This window comes from Narcine bancroftii, chromosome 5, assembly GCF_036971445.1.
Source record: "Narcine bancroftii isolate sNarBan1 chromosome 5, sNarBan1.hap1, whole genome shotgun sequence".
NCBI lineage: Eukaryota > Metazoa > Chordata > Chondrichthyes > Torpediniformes > Narcinidae > Narcine > Narcine bancroftii.
In genome coordinates, this window is record NC_091473.1 from 212160120 (window position 1) to 212172995 (window position 12876).

Consider the following 12876-nt stretch of genomic DNA (forward strand, 5'->3'; position numbering starts at 1 on the left):
TCAAATTGTTCAAGTTTATTGTCACAGTGAGCAGATAAATAAACATCTCATTCATAGTACAAGACACAGTGCGTGAGAGCAAAATGCAGAGTTACAGAAGGATCAATTGATTTGGGACAAAGGCATCATAATTTGGGGGTTTGTTCATGAATCTGATGACAGTAGGAAAAAAACTGTCCTTGAATCTGGTGATGCAAGATGTCAAACTTCTTCTGAAGAGAGTTTGGCCGGGGTGGGAAATATTTAGTTATAAATATTTCTAGACTCAGACACCACAGAACCTCTCCAGGTCTTCGTGCTTCCAGTTAGAATCAGACACTGTTCCCCAGCCAAGAGAAACACAAACAGCCTCACCTTCAAAAAGGCCCCAGCAGTTCCTGACACCCCCAACAACCCCCTCCCCCACCCCACACATACAAACTATACTCGGGACACATCAACAACTTCCCAATACTGAACCTTCCCAGGTCCAAAACCTGTTCCCACAACCAGGCTCTGCCCCCAACCCCCGCCCATTCCACACACCCTTGAATGACTACAATGAGAGTTTATTATCATTCACAGAAGTGTCATCTGCAGAAGCACTGAAATTCCTCCTTGCTGCCTTCACACTAGTACACAAGACACAAAAGAGGTAATGTAGACAAAATACCAGCCAATTACAGCCAGATTGGAGGGTGGGAGGAAACCAAAGATCCAGGGAAAATACACACAGACACAGGGAGAAGAAACAAACTCCTTATGAACAGCACAAGATTTAAACCTGGTTTTGCTGGTGCTGTACTAGCTCACACTTACAGCTACGTCAACTGTGCTACCTGTGTTTAGCAACTATGTTCCCGAAAGTGTGGTCTGTAGAGAAAAAAGGCTTTCTGAATGTTTCTCATTACTCCCTCGCTGATGTAATCTGTGCCTCACAATCTTCGTTTTCTTCCAACTCCCTCTCGGGTCTCTCCTTTTCTCTGCCCCATGTTATAAATTCTGGTCTCTGGTTGAAATTTCCTCTCCACTTTCTTCCCGCAAAATAGTTCCCTTGTGGCTTCTGCAATGTGCTGATTAAAGAAAGAAGCCACAGACAGATCCCATCAACCACCCCCCACCCCCACCCACTCCCCCGTCAGGGCTCCTCAGACTGCATCTCTCTGCATTTGCCTCCATGTATCATCCCCCATATGTCTATCTATTTACCAGCCCATCTGGATGGTCTACACTTGGGCAGGACTGGGATCAGTGTCCAGGGGGATTGCTTGCCAGTGCTGTTGGGAGGGTGAGATGGTATGGGAATGGCATTAACTGCAGGATGACAGAAGGAAGTAAAATAGAGACAGAAGCAAAAGGTAGAAAAGGGGAAAGTCATAGTGGAGACAGAAAAAAAATCAACGTAAAAGAGAAAAAAGGCCATATTGCAACTTGATTGTAAGTCACTGACTGTGAGGGCAATTTATCTGAATGCCCAGAGTATTGGAAACCAGGTTAATAAACCGTTGGCACAAATCAGTCAAGAGGGGTGTGATTTAGTGGCCAAGACACAAGTGTGGTTGCAGTTTGAGGAATTGAATACCCAGAGGTATCAGGGAATTCGGAAGGATAGGCAGGAAGATACGGGAGGTAGAGCAGGACTGTTGACTCAGGATGAGATCAGGGTGATAGTGAGAGGTATAATTTGAGGAGCAGGATGTTGAATCAAACTGGGTAGAGATTATAAACAATAAGGGACAAAAATCACTGGTGGGAGTAGTCCACAGGTCACCAAATGACAGCATTACAGTGGCACAGACACTCGTCGAGGCATTTTAAAGGACATTCAGGCTGCTACATGCTGCTGGGTGTGGAGATAACATCGCCCAGAAGGAAGTCTAAACAAGGCTAATATCTGGTCACAGCCATTTTTATTCAATGTTCATCAAGGTGTCAAGGTCAGACAGGGCTCGTTCGTACCAGCCAGCCCAGCAAGTACAAAGGGGAAGTGACCCAGGAGAGCTGATGCAGTTTAGATGAGAAATCCAATGAACAGGTGCAGCAGGTCAACTGGGAATTGTACAAACACACAGAGCTGGAGCTCTAAGGAACAATCCCATCAGAACAACAATCTGGACCCCAATCGTCGACACCACCCACAAACTGGAGGGACAACACCTTATATCCCGTCTCCGCAGTCTCCAATCAGAGAACATGAACAATAATTTCCGTTAACCATCTTTTCCGAGTCTCTCTGTTCCTCATCTGTCCCTTCTCCTCCAGCTCCCCACCCCCTTCCTTGGCTTCTGTCAAACAGAAACCCTCTCCCCTCTCACTTTTTAGTTTCTTCCTCTTCTGCCCTCCCACCTCTATCCACCTATGATCTCTTACCAGTTTACCCTCCCTGCTCTTTATTCGCAAGTCTGCCTCACGTTCGCCACTCCAGGCTCAGGACCAAAATGTCGACTGCCTTTTACTGTCAATGGACGCTGCGTGACCTCGAGTTTCTCCAGCACTTGTGACCTGTATTAGATTCCAGCATCTGCACATCCTCCTCATCTGAAAATCCAGAGGTTGCAGTGTCAAGTCTAAACTTCATCAATTGCAAACACCAAAGGGAACTTGCACAGATAAGTCTTGTCCAGCAGTTAACGATACTTATGTCTCCTGGCTGGTTAATGATCTTGTCACAAAAACCCTGCCATGCAGGCACCAGGTCAGAGGTCACACCACACTCATCTCAGCAGTGACACAAAATGCTGGAGCAGGTTAGGCAGCATCCAAGGAATGCAATAGATGGCACTCAGATTAGCAGGGAGAGAGGGCAGAATCACAAAGAATAGTAGAGAGAGTGAGACAGGAGTTCAGGACACATGGAAAATCCCCATCAACAAACCTCCAAAACAATCCTTAAATCTGTGGCCTCTGAAACATCGACCCTTTGGCCTACGTGTCTGTACAGAACAGGATGCCCAAGTTAAACTAAACTGCTGCCCCCACATCAAAGTGAAACTGAGGTGCTGCAATTTTATAACCTGCCCTGCTCAGCAGGGGCTGTGAGGTACAGGCTGGCCAATGGGATGTATGCTCTGGCTCATGGGCTCATAAATGATTGGCAGGCTAGAAAGGCTGGGCAGTGCCTTAATGTTGATTGACAGCTTTATGTGTCTTCAAACATAACAGAAAATGGTTACAGTCTATATGACAACCTGGAAGTCCATTCCAGGCACTCACCAATCTATGCGTAAAATATTTCCCCTGAACATCTTGGTTAACCTTCCTGCCCTGCCCCACCCCACTCCCCCAACTTAAACACACGCCCTTTAGCCATTGATGCTTTTACTGGAGAAAAGATGCTGATTGTCCATGGTGAATGCTCTCTGTCCCCGTGTGAACTGGCTAGCATCTCCACAGAACAGAGGGCTGAGAGATCACCATCCCACGCAAGGAGCAGGTGACCCGTTCTTTCTGATGTGAATACTCCAGTGGCCTTGCCTAGAGGAATGGGGGAATCCATTTCCTCACTTGCTGACAGAGCATGGTTCCTACCTGGTGTGAACTCGCTGGTGCCTCAGCAGGGTGAAGGACTGAGAGAACCCCTTTCCACACAGGGAGCAGGTGAATGGTCTCTCACCGGTGTGAACCCACCTGTGCGCCCGCAGGCCAGAGAGATGAGGGAATGCTTTGCCGCACAGGGAGCATGTGAACGGTCTCTCCCCGGTGTGAACCCACTGGTGTGCTCGCAGGCCAGAGGGATGAGGGAATGGTTTCCCACACAGGAAGGTGAATGGCCTCTGTCCACTGTGCACCTGCTGGTGTGCCTGCAGGCCAGAGGGCTGAGTGAACTCCTTTCCACACACTGAGCAGGTGAATTGTTCAGTCCTGGTGTGAACCTGCTCGCGTTTCTCCAGGCTGGAAAGCTGAGTAAAATTCTTCCCACAGACAACAGGTGAATGGTTCCTCCCCAGAGTGAACCCGCTGGTGTACCCGCAGGTCGGAGGCTCAAGAGAATCTCTTCTCACACAGGGAGCAAGTGAACGGTTTCTCCCCATTGTGAAGTCTCTGGTGTACCCGCAAGCAGGTGGGCTCAGCAAACCCCTTCCCACAGGGAGCAGGTGAACGGTTTCTCCCCAGTGTGAATTCGCTGGTGGCCCACAGGCCAGAGTGCCAATAGAACCTCTTCCCACACAGGGAGCAGATGAACTGTTTCTCCCCATTATGAAACCACTGGTGCTCCTGCAGACCGGAACTCCGAGAGAACCCCTTCCCACAGAGGGAGCAGGTGAACGGTTTCTCCCTGGTGTGAATCCGCTGGTGGTCCTGTTGACTGGAACTCCGAGAGAACCCCTTCCCACAGAGGGAGCAGGTGAACGGTTTCTCTTCTGTGTGAACCCGCTGGTGTATCTGTAGGTTGGAGAGCTGAGAGAACCCCTTCCTGCACAGGGAGCAGTGTGAATTCTCTGGTGTTGTAGCAGGTGTGATGATCAAGAGAATCCCTTCCCACATGCACAGCATTTAAAGGCTCTCTCCCCGGAGTGATTGTTCTGGTGTTGCAGGAGGCTGGAGGACTGGGTGAACCCCTTCCCACACACGTGGTAGGTGAACGGACTCTCCCCAGCAGGAACACCCTTGCTCCTCCAGGTCCTTGGAGGTTTGGAAGCTCTTCCCACAGTCAGAGCAGGGGAATGGGCTCCCCCTATTGGGGACACACTGGTGTTGCAGCAGTGCCTCAGAGCTGGTGAATCCCTCCCCACACTCGGAACAGGGGAACGGTCTCTCCCCAGTGTGAGCCCAAGGATGTGTTTCCAGCAAGTCTACAGAAAGCCCTGCCTCACCGCACACTTCACTTTGGAGTGTTTTATCTGCTGTATCACTGGTCACCTGACCCCCCATGTCAATCACTTGGTCCACTTCACACACTAAATGGGTGTAGGGTTTCTCTGTGCAGTAATCTCTCCACTACTAATCCACTGATAAAGATGGCTGATACTGCAGTCCTGAGGAATCCAGTCAGAGTGTCAGACCACAATGTGGCTTGTCTGAAGCTTCCTGCCTGGAAACGCTGCTGCTTTCTTAACCCTGTGAAGAGAAGATGGTGGAGTGAGAGGGAGAAAGACATTCTCTGCAGCCAATGTTCCAGGGCGACACACCCTAGAGGCATAGCCAGTAACATGACAAACCGTGGAAGTGTCCTGAACTGTGAGGAGGATCAGTACAAACACATCATGGGTGAAATTTACAGTGTTATGTTTTGATGAAAAGCAGGAGAGGTTACACACTCTAGAGAGCAAGGAACATATTATGAACCTAGCATTTACTGTTATATGGAGTCTAGTTCTGTGAACCACATTTTAGTTAACACATGACAATCTGAGGGAGAGTGCAGGAATTATTTCAGATCTTTCTGCAAAAGGCTCATGGCAATTTTTGTTTCAGAGGTCGATAACCGATTTCCTAGAATCCTCAACGGTCCAGAAACCACTCTGTTCAATGAGCCTTAATAGCACACACAATGCATCCCCATGTGTGCATTCCAATGTGATGCCTAAAGGATTGCCAACTTCCAACTAATCCCACCCATCAGACCCACTAAGTGGCATCAGAAAACTGTCAAAACAAGAGAGTGAAAGTGTCAATCACTCCCAACTGTGCACAGGGCTCCCTGAGCAGCAATGATGGGGGGTGGGAAAGGGGGTTTCTTTGCTAATACGGTGCTGGTGACAGGAAATCAGCCACATCCAAAAGCTGAGCAGGTCGGAGGCCAGTAATTGGGAAGGGAATGGCCAAGGTATGCGGAGTGTACAGAGACCTGGATGTTGGCACCTCCAGCTACAAAATGGAGCCTCACGGAATAGCCCACACTTAGATGGAGTGAAACATGAAAGTCTGCAAATGCTGTGATTGTAATAAAATACAAAAATGCTACAGGAACTCAGCCGAACTCTCAGCGACCAAGGGAGGTAAAGGTTAAAACCAATTTTTCGGGCCTGAGCCCTTGAAAAGTAGACAGGCAGCTGAATTAAAAGGTTGGGGAGAAGAGAAAAAACAGCAGGGGGAAGAGTACAGAGCAACAGACAAAAGATGTTAATTGGATATGGGTGGGAGGACTGGAAAGAGGGAAGGGGAGAATTGGTGGGGGAGGGCAGGGATTGTGTTCTGAGAAAGAGCTGGGGGAAAGGGCAAAGAGAAGAAAAAGAGAGCTGGAGGAAAGGAAACATAGGGATAGATATAGGGGGAGGGGGTCTAACAGAAATCAGAGGTCGATGACAATGCCATCCAGTTGGAGGGTGACCAGTCAAAATATGAGCTGTTCTACCTCCAATTTGCAGGTGGTGTCAGTCTGACAGTGCATGAGACCATGACAGAACCAAAAATTCCCCTCCCCCAAGCCAGACACATGGAATTCAGATTCTTATCAAATTGTTTCAATGGTCTCATCTTCCCTTGGTCTCGTTTCCTCCTTTGTTTATCCTTAATCTAACTTTTGCTCTTTATCCCTTTGTTTTCTTCTCTGTTTGTCCACCCATTCACACTCCACCTTCAACGTTTCCAATTCTTGGCCTTTCCATCTACTGCACAAACTGCGAACCCTTTCCGACATCCATCATCCCTCCAACTGGCTGACATTGACTGATCTTCTTCTCTTGTGTAATGAGATGTTTCCACTTTGGGCCATTTCCTTTTCTCCATTCTGTCCAGGTTGCTTGATCACAGGCATCCATATCCCATATTCCAACAACCCCCACCTCACCCCGGCCAAATATCTTCCCCTAATCACTTGGTCAGCTGCACTCATAATTGTCTTAATTCTTTCTGAAATTCTGGAAATTCATTACACACCGTATCCCTGATTTATCCAGAATTTTCCCCACTTTTCTTTTATTTCAATTACTTGATTAAACTCCTAAATAAATCATTTTAACTGAAACTCGGTGAGACCCTTATGACACAACATGACTCAAACATCCCCTTCCACTATGCAATCAAGTTTTATGGGTCTCATCAAGGTAGTCCAAGTCAAACAGGGGCAAGGGGCTATACCATGCTGAGGATATCAGAAAGACCAAGGTAATCTTACCTAGTGGGCTGTCGGTCTCTGCCTCCTCAGTCCAGGGTTGGCCACTTATTCAACCCGCTCCTGCTCCACGACTCACACCTTGAGATCCCGCTCACAGCACCAGATGATGTTTGCATGGCTTCCAAATCTTGAACAAATTTCAGGACCACGACCTTGTTAAAAGTACCTCTTTAATCATTTTGCAAAGCCTGAGAACTCCGTTAACCCTTTGGTCTCTGGCCATTTTTAACTTTTCATAATATAATACCTCAGACTGGGTCCATGGGTAAACTACAGTTGGGTATAAAACTAGTCCCTGAAAACCAGGGTTCAGATTACATGCGTTTGTTGGTAGTCCCTGAAAACAGGGTCACGCAGTCAAAAGAGTTAACCCAGGGTGCGGTGCTATCAAGCAGCTGGACCGGCAGCAAGCAAGCCCGCCAACTCACAAAATGTTGGAGGCCCCCGTCGTTTTTACTTTTTGAGGTTGAGGCCCTATGACCCTATTAAAGGCAGGTGTATTTGAGTCTGACCGAGTTGCGATTAAAACAATTCAGTCGGGAGTTTTTAATAGAGTAATTGGAATAAAGGGAATTGGTTAAAGAAAAGTCTGACTCTATCATTCCTGACACTCTTGTGGAACCAAGGGTCTGCTTCAGGCAGAATGATGTAGATTGATCAATTTTAATTTATGTCTACATGTGCCTCATTGCTTTGAGAAAGAATGCAGGGAGGGTCGTAAATACTTCAAAGGAGGGGTCCCATGATGTGTGGTACAAGGCAAACCTCAGCCTGCTACTAAATTTCCATCAACCTCGAGTTCCCCAGATCATGTGACTCGCAAGAATAAAGCTCAGGAAGATGACATGTAAGGCTAAACGTTTAGAGAAATGTTTTTCTTTGATGTAATAAAACAGAATGTTCTGCCTTTTTATCTTATACAACTTATCTCTTGGGTACAAATGAAAAAGCATGACACATGTGTGACCAATGGACCAGGTTCCAAATGTTGGTTCCTTATGTTAGATTAGTAAGAGTTCACAGTTAGGTTGAAAATTATAAATCATCCCTATCATATTAGGTTCTAGGGCTTTGGGGAGCTTCAAAATTAAGGAATTTAAAAAGCTCCTAACTTCTAAATAGTAGAAAAAAAGATGTCTAGGTATTTTAAATTTGTTGGATAACTGTTCAAAAGAAGCAAGATATTGGTCAGTAAAAGTATCTGAAAAAGATTGGATACCTAAATGGTTACACTGATTCGCTATCTTGAATCAAAGGTTTTTTAAAAAAAGAATTAAGGAATTAACCAAAATAAAATTAATAAAAATCTATGGTATCCAAAATCTCTCCTAAACTGAAAGCATATTCTCAATGTACATCAAATAACTTACATCTAGTTTCAATTTAGGAAACATTTTGTATGTTATAAGGGGTGGTATCTGACCTTCATGTATTACTTCTAAATTCTAGGGACAGTTCCCTGACAGAATTTTTAAAAAAACTATGGGAACAAGATTTTCAACAGTTAATTTCTAAAACTACATAGGATTCTATTCTGAAATGAGTGCATTAATCCTCTCTTTCCATTGGTTCTCAACCTTTTTCATTCCACTCCAATTTTTTTTTTTTTTTCTTTGGCTTGGCTTCGCGGACGAAGATTTATGGAGGGGGTAAAAAGTCCACGTCAGCTGCAGGCTCGTTTGTGGCTGACAAGTCCGATGCGGGACAGGCAGACACGATTGCAGCGGTTGCAGGGGAAAATTGGTTGGTTGGGGTTGGGTGTTGGGTTTTTCCTCCTTTGCCTTTTGTCAGTGAGGTGGGCTCTGCGGTCTTCTTCAAAGGAGGTTGCTGCCCGCCAAACTGTGAGGCGCCAAGATGCACGGTTTGAGGCGTTATCAGCCCACTGGCGGTGGTCAATGTGGCAGGCACCAAGAGATTTCTTTAGGCAGTCCTTGTACCTTTTCTTTGGTGCACCTCTGTCACGGTGGCCAGTGGAGAGCTCGCCATATAACACGATCTTGGGAAGGCGATGGTCCTCCATTCTGGAGATGTGACCCATCCAGCACAGCTGGATCTTCAGCAGCGTGGACTCGATGCTGTCGACCTCTGCCATCTCGAGTACTTCAACGTTAGGGATGTAAGCGCTCCAATGGATGTTGAGGATGGAGCGGAGACAACGCTGGTGGAAGCGTTCTAGGAGCCGTAGGTGGTGCCGGTAGAGGACCCATGACTCGGAGCCGAACAGGAGTGTGGGTATGACAACGGCTCTGTATACGCTTATCTTTGTGAGGTTTTTCAGTTGGTTGTTTTTCCAGACTCTTTTGTGTAGTCTTCCAAAGGCGCTATTTGCCTTGGCGAGTCTGTTGTCTATCTCATTGTCGATCCTTGCATCTGATGAAATGGTGCAGCCGAGATAGGTAAACTGGTTGACCGTTTTGAGTTTTGTGTGCCCGATGGAGATGTGGGGGGGCTGGTAGTCACGGTGGGGAGCTGGCTGATGGAGGACCTCAGTTTTCTTCAGGCTGACTTCCAGGCCAAACATTTTGGCAGTTTCCGCAAAGCAGGACGTCAAGCGCTGAAGAGCTGGCTCACATACCACTTTAAATAATCCCTATGCGCATACTTAAGTGATTAGTAAGGGTTTTCTTAAGGCGGTATGTGAGTGGGAAAGGAAGGTTGAAAATCACTGTTCTAGACCCAATTGATACTGAAATATTTTGCTTGAAAAATATTGCCATTGGTCCATTTCCTTTGGAGTTATGTAACTGTGCACATAACGTGTCAATTGGGTACAATTAAAAGAGAGGGTTTTCAAACTTTTTCTTTACACTCACATACCACCTTATGGAATCTATTAATCACAGAGCACCTATGGCATAGGCAATACTTAAAGTGGTATGTGAGTGGAAAGAAAAAGGTTGAGACCTACTGTGCTAGACACTCATTTTTACAGTTTAAGGTAGTATTCCAAAGTCCAATTGGCTAAATGCTGCTCTAATCTCTCTTCTAAATGTGATAAATGTATAACTGAAGAAGGTACACTGGTTCTGGTTATGTCCTTCTGTTACCTATTTTTTGGGAGAGGCATTTTGTACTTTGTCTTTAGTTCTTAACATTACTTTGATTCCAAATCCTTTTTTCATTCTCTTTGGAATAAGAGGGCCATCTGGTTTAATTCTGACGGCTTCACAATCCCCTGTAGTTGCCCTTGCCTAGTGATGCGATGGAAAGATGCTGAACCTCCCATTCATACTCAATGGTTGTCTGATAATGGAGGCTTTTTTGTCTTTGGTCAGTTGGGTGGCACTGGCTCATGGGGGTCATTACAATGCTGTATATCTACATTTTAATTTAAAAATTTAAGATCTACACCATGTCAACATTTGCACACCAGATGATTAAAGGATTCCAGACTTTAATTGTCAATGTAAAAAGTCACAAACTGACCCTTTAGAGTCGGAAGAGGCAACAATGTTTGAGCAAAGCAGGGTGAATATTGTGTGCTACTAAATTTCACAAGTGATATATGTGTTAGGCAGATTCCAGATTGAGAAGATAACATTTCAAACGTCATCAGTGCTTTGAAAACATTGAAAGATGCATTTGGCCCATCTAAAAGTGCAGGAAAATCATTCCCTGGTGAGCTCACTGATTATTTAGGACCCTGGGGGGCCCTGCTAGTGCTCCTCCTGATCCCCAGAGCTGGAGCCTTGGGCATGGCTGTGATTGGGTGCAAAGACGGCGGCGGCGGGAATCCTGTGACGTCCGGGAGCCGAGTGAGGACAGAGTGAGGTGGTGGGGAAGGACGGGGGAAGAACACACAAACCTGGAAGTTGGCGGCTGCAAAGTGGAACCTGATGGAGAAGGAAGCACCAAGACCCCATTTCAAAATGGCGACGGGAAGGCAGGCGGGAAATGACGTCACATACAATCCCGCCCTCCGGCCAATCAGTGCCGCCGTAGCAGTTAGTCCCGCCCTATGGTCAGATTGACAGGTGAAGAAATGCAAACACAGTGAAATGCAGGAGGAATTAGCCGGTCTTTTCAGCCTCTGTAGGAGACAAAGATCCATTTGGGGCCTGAGCCCCTCTTCAAGGGACAAGCAGGATGAGGCAGGAGCAGGAACTGTCAGAACGTGTCAACATTCAGACAGTGGTGGCCGGGGGAGAAATCCAGACCAACAAAAGGGGTTAATTGGATATGGTGAGGGGAGAGGTAAGGATCTGTCAGGTTTGTGTGGGAGGGGAGGGAGAGGAGGAGAGGGAAGCGAGAGGCGGAGAAGGAAGGGAGGGGAGGAGAGGAGGAGGAGGGGGAGGGGAGGAGAGGAGGAGGAGGGGGAGAGGAGGAGAGGAGAGGAGGAGGGGAGGAGAGGAGAGGAGGGAAGGAGGAGGGGGATGGAGAGGGAGGGAGGGAGGGGATGGAGAGGGAGGGAGGGAGGGGATGGAGAGGGAGGTAGGGAGAGAGGAGGGAGGGGGAAGGGGATGGATAGGGGAGGGGATGGGAGATGGGGAAGGAGGATGGAGGGGGAGATGGGGAAGGGGGTTAATGAAAGGGAATGGGATGGAGATGGTGATAGGTAGATGGGGAGAGGAAGGGGGATGGGGAGGGAGGTGGGAAAGTGGGAGGGGGGTTAACAAAAGGGGACAGTATGGAGAGGTGTGAAAAAGGAATGGGGTTAATGAAAGGGGATGGAGATGGAGAAGGGGAAGGGGTTTAATGAAAGGGGACAGGATGGAGAGAGAGAGAGAGAAAGATGGGAAAGATGATGAGTGGAGGCGGGTTATCGAAAGGGGATGGGATGGAGAGAGAGATGGAAAAGGTGACAGGGATGGGGTTTACAAAAGGTGACAGGATGGAGAGAGATGGGAAAAGTAATGGGGAAGGAGGTTAACAAAAGGGTGCGGGGTGGAGAGAGATATGGGAAAGGTGATGGGGGAAGGGTTGTTAACCAAAGGGGATGGAAAGGTGATGGGGATAGGATGGAGAGAGGGGGTGGGAAGGGAGTTAACAAAGGGGTGCGGGATGGAGAGAGATATGGGAAAGGTTGGAGTGGGTGGCGCGTGGGAAACTTCACCCCCACAGGGCTTCCCTCTGCATTGTTCTCTCCAGAGAATATACGTGGCTCTGGGAGTCACTGGCAGGGTGATGTTGCCAAACTTCGCCTCAGCCATGCAAACTTGAGTGGGTGCTCAATGTACTCTGATCCCTCCAGGAGGGTAATAGATTCCTGGGCAGTTTTTCCAATAACCACCCCTCCAAGGTCAGGTGTGCAGTGGTGTCTAAATAGCCCGCCAAGGAACCAGTTACCTTTGTGATCCCCACAGATACCCATAATCAGTGCCCACTCCCTAACAACCTGTGTCCCCTCGTCAATGGTGTTGCACTACGGCCGGCCATCTTGGTCACATTTTAGGAGGGCAGGGAACCTGGCCTGGACCGCAGTCACTGACTGCTCCCAGTGGGTGGTGGTATAATCAACCCCTTCTGGCAGTGCCCGCAAGGCACTGCCAATTGTCTGTTGTTCAACACACTGCCCAGAGCTCTTGCTTCCCAATTAGAGAAGTGGATATTGGAGGCCTCCTCGTCCCACAGCAGTGGCAGTGGCATGGCTATGTGTTTGCCCAGCCACTGGTGGTATTGGTCCTCTAGCCCAGTTAGCTCCTTGGCCAGGTAGTCCCAGGTCTCCATTATCTCATATTGACCACATACGTGCCCAACCAAAGTTTCCCATTTTGGAGGGTTGGCAGGGTGCTCTCATGGCAGACCTGGGACCGCATGGTCACTGGTCAAGATTGCAAAGGCTCAGGCACACTGGGAAGGATGTGTGTCATAGGATTCAGTTTGTTTATAGTAATCTCCAT

General features: G+C 47.6%; 1 pseudogene; it reads right to left on the reverse strand.

Moving 5' to 3' along the window:
• LOC138764786 (zinc finger protein 235-like) lies at window positions 1-10927 on the reverse strand (annotated as a pseudogene).
• Between the last annotated feature and the right edge of the window lie 1949 nt (window positions 10928-12876).